The sequence below is a fragment of the Psammomys obesus genome, unplaced genomic scaffold (assembly GCF_907164565.1).
Source record: "Psammomys obesus unplaced genomic scaffold, mPsaObe1.curated_primary_1811, whole genome shotgun sequence".
Lineage (NCBI taxonomy): Eukaryota > Metazoa > Chordata > Mammalia > Rodentia > Muridae > Psammomys > Psammomys obesus.
In genome coordinates, this window is record NW_026586816.1 from 5706699 (window position 1) to 5710795 (window position 4097).

The window sequence follows — 4097 nt, forward strand, 5'->3', positions numbered from 1 at the left end:
TATATCAGAGCATTGGCTTTAGATCTGTTTCCAGCCATTAAGAGGCTGCTGGATGAGAAGTTGTTTGTAGGTTGAGATCACACTCCTCTGGCTTTGTTTGTTTATGTTGGTGTTTGTTTTGAGTATAAAGTTGTGTAAACAACTCCATCATCTTTTTTTTTTTTTTTCCAGAGCTGAGGACAGAACCTGGGGCCTTGTGCTTGCTAGGCAAGCGCTCTACCACTGAGCTAAATCCCCAACCCCAGAACTCCATACTCTTAAGAATAGAAAAGCAGAGGAGAGAAAGAGTGAAATCAATGTAGGTGGCTGTTGGTTTGAGCTGTGTCCCTAGCATACATGTTGGTGTCTGACCCCAGTCCACAGTCCATTTCCCAACACTTTCAGTTTCAGCCAAAGATGAGTCACCGGCACACAGGGAATGTTGGGGTTTATGAGAGAGGTAACCCAGACCCAGAAGGACGCACATGGTATATACTCGCTTATAAGTGGATATTAGCCACACAGCACGGGAAAACCGGATTACAATCCACAGAGCCAAAGAAGCTAAGTAACAAGGACTGCCCAAGAGAGAACGCACGAATTTCAGAGAAGGGAAATAGACAGGAAGTGCCTGACGAGAGGAAACAGGACAGTGTTCAGTATGGTGTGGTGGGGGTTGGGACTGGAGGGAGGGAAGGCTGGAAAGTGTGGAAGGTCACGGGGTGTGGGGTTTAGACTGAGGTTTGGAAGTTTTAGAAGGTTGAAAGGTGTGGGGAGTGTGCTGGGGGCCAGAGGGTGTGAAGGGTCGACGATTTGGAGGGTGGAGGGTGTTAGAGGTGTGGAAAGCTGCAGGCAGAGTGTAGAGGGTTGGAGGGAGCAGAGGGTTGGGAGTCAGAGAGGGTTGGAGGATGAGGAGCAGTGGTCCTCAACCCTCCTAATGCTGTGACCCTTTAATACAGTTCCTCAGGTTGTGGTGCCCCCCCCCCTTGTTAAAATTACTTCATTGCTACTTCACAACTGTAATTTTGTTACTGTCGTGAATTTGTTACTCTTGTGAACCTGTGTTTTCTGACTGGCTTAGGTGACCCCTGTGAGACGGTCATTTAACCCTCCAAGGGGTCACAACCCCCAGGTTGAGAAGCACTGGTGTAGAGGGTTGAAGGTTTGGGGGTGCGCAGCGTTGCCATCAGGGTGTGGGCAGTTGGAGGATGTAGAAAGTTGGGGTGATACAGCTGCATCTGAAGAGCCGCGGCTTCGGAAGCGGGGAGAGGTTTCTCTGGCACCTTCATAGGCAGTGGGGCCTTGCCACTAACTGGATCTTGGGCATTTATCCCTGGAACTGTAAGGCAGCGAGATTTTGTTTTAAGGCATGTATCTCGTGGTTAACAGATGTATCCTGTCAGCAAAAAGAGCCCAGCAAGGGAAAGTCATGGGCTGAGTGCAGCTATCTCTCCTGTGGATGAGACCAAGGTACGCTCCTCTGTGAACTCAGGAAAGTCACCTGGTTCTCAGGCAAAACCTCAGGAAAGCGTCTGGGAGACAGACACACAGAGCACTAAGCCCTGCTCACAGTTAGCTGTGTAACTCTGCCACCTCCTAACTATCCTGGAAGCTTCCTTCACCTTTAAGAGAAAGGCAAGGCTTTAACAGTAAACACAGGATGGGGCCCCAGCTCATCACAGGCAGCACAGAGCACACACCTCATCAGTGCGGGCTGGGGTACCAATATCATGGCCCCAGTGACCTCAATTTCTTCCACTACATCATCTCCCAGAAGTACCATGGCCTGAGGACACACCCTTCAACACACTGGCTTCTGTGGGGACATTCTGCAAGTGAGGACACAGTGAAACCACTGAACTAGACCACTCCATGGGTAGAAAGGAACATTTATTGGGGAACCAAACTTCCAGACTGCCTCAGAGAGTAAAGGACAGCAGCTTGGTGGAAGAGCAATTGGATTTTAAATGATGGTCAGTAGGGTGGGGTCCCTGAGCTGCTGCAGCTGTTCAGATTAATCAGAAAACAGATGCCCATGCTGAAGGCAGTAACTATGGAGTACAGATAAGGGAAGTAGTGGCTTTGCTGGCAAACAGAAACCTGCCTTATGAGATTCCTGAGGAATGCTAAGTTTAGGTTTCTGTTTACGTAATAATGGCCTACTCCATCATCTTAGTGTACTGTCAGCCATTTGGGGGGCTCACTTTGAGCCCAACACATTCAAGATCTAAACCATAGCAATTCTTACAATACATTTTACATTTTGTTTGTTTTTTCAAGACAGGTTTTCTCTTTGTAGCCCTGGATGTCCTGAAATTCCTTCTGTACACTAGGCTGGGCTTAAACTCAGAGATCTGCCTCTGCCTCCAGAGTGCTGGGATTAAAAGCATGCATCACAACTCCCAGCTACATTTTGGAATATTAAAATTGCATTTATCTCTTGAGTTTGTGTGTGTGCGTACACATGTGTGCCACAGGACATGTGTAGAGGTCAGAGGCCAAGCTGTGGGAGTCTGTTTTCTCCTTAGTCCATGTGGGTTTGGGGGCTCAAACTCATGTCATTAGGTTTGCAGATTCTTTTCTATTATGAGGTAGAGTCCAGCTCGTTACAGAAGAACTTTCTTAGTTTTGATGGCCTGACACCAAAGTCAAGCCCGGGATGCTCTAGGCTTTTCTTTCATGGGCGAGACTGTCAAGCTGTGTGGGGTTCATAACACTTAGGCTGCATCTCTAGTCAAACGATGTAGTAGAGTCCTGCTTTTATACATGGTCTGACAATGTCTCTCTTGAGGCTCAACTGTGTAGCTCACTTGCATTTGATGTACTAGTTAGTAGAGCTGGACTTAAATTGTCATTTTTCTATGTTTTTAATTTGTTTCATTAGGCTTTACTTATCAATCTTTTTTTTGTGCTTGAATTCTTAGGTTTAATAAAATCCTTGACTAAAAATCTCCGATTTGTTGGTGGTGGGGGAGTGAAGAAATGGCTTGGCAGTTAACATACACTGTTCTCGTAGAAGACTTAAATTTAAGCCCCAGCACCCATGTCACATGTAGCTCCATATTCAGGGGATCTAACACCTCTGGCCTCTGTGGGTAAATGTGTTCACATGTACACAGCCCCTCTCCCCGCCATAGAAACATACACACAATTAAATGTAAATCCTTATTTTTTTAATCTCAGAATTTTCTAGGTAACTGCTGAGGTCAGTAAGCTCTAAATTTTGGATTTTGAACTTAATTTTTTTTTTTAAAAGAGTATTTTCATTTTATGTCTGTAGAGTAAAAGGTCCAAAGCTCACTTCTGGGTTCGAAAACCCACCGGTCTCTGGGTTCACTCCAATTCCACCACCAAGAAACTTTATAGAAAGCCTGCGTCCCACTCAGTTTCCTGACACTTCGCACCTGAGCAGAGGCAGCCACCCTCATGTCTTTCCCAGTGAGGCTCAAGTGTGAGGTTTGTTGCATAGGTTTGGTCTTCCTTGGCTACTGACTGCCAGGATACCTTTCCCTTCGAGCTGTAACGCTTACACAGGGGAACCTCTCCCCTCAGAGCAGCAGCACTTCCACTGGGGAAATCTTTCCCCTCAAAAGTGTTTGGCTGGCATGAATGTATGTGTACCGTAAGTGTGCCTGGTACCTAAGGAGGCCAGAAGCAATCACTGAATCTCCTGGAACTGGCGATGGTTATGAGCCACCAAGTGAGTACTGGGAGAAGAACCTGTATCCTATGGAAGAGCAGGAAGTGTTTATACCCACTGAAGCTATCTCTCCAGTTCTTGTGAAGTTTTGTTATACCACATTTTCTCTACTACACATGACAATGATTATGAAGTTAAAATCAGGTTGAATCATATTTAATTGAAATCGTTATTTGGGTGACTCAAATAGTGCTTTTGCTGTTGTTTTTCTTGTTGTTTTTTTGTTTGTTTGTTTTTTGTTTTTTTGACCCAGGGTCTCATGTAGCCCAGGCTGCCCTTGAACTAGCTGAGTAGTTACAATGAGCATTACTGCACAGCAGTTTATCCTCTGAGATTAAAACCTTCCATATTAAAGGGCAGCTTCTTAAAACATAGGATGCTAAAGGAGAGGTAAACACAAGAGGATTTTTGAAGAGAG

General features: G+C 45.7%; 1 long non-coding RNA gene across 1 annotated transcript; it reads left to right on the forward strand.

The window, feature by feature from the left end:
- The first annotated feature begins 404 nt into the window (after positions 1–404).
- Positions 405–2423, forward strand: LOC129673005 (uncharacterized). Its single transcript, XR_008719599.1, has 2 exons — positions 405–1449; positions 2260–2423. It is a non-coding gene; the product is annotated as an uncharacterized LOC129673005 (long non-coding RNA).
- The last annotated feature ends 1674 nt before the right edge of the window (positions 2424–4097 follow it).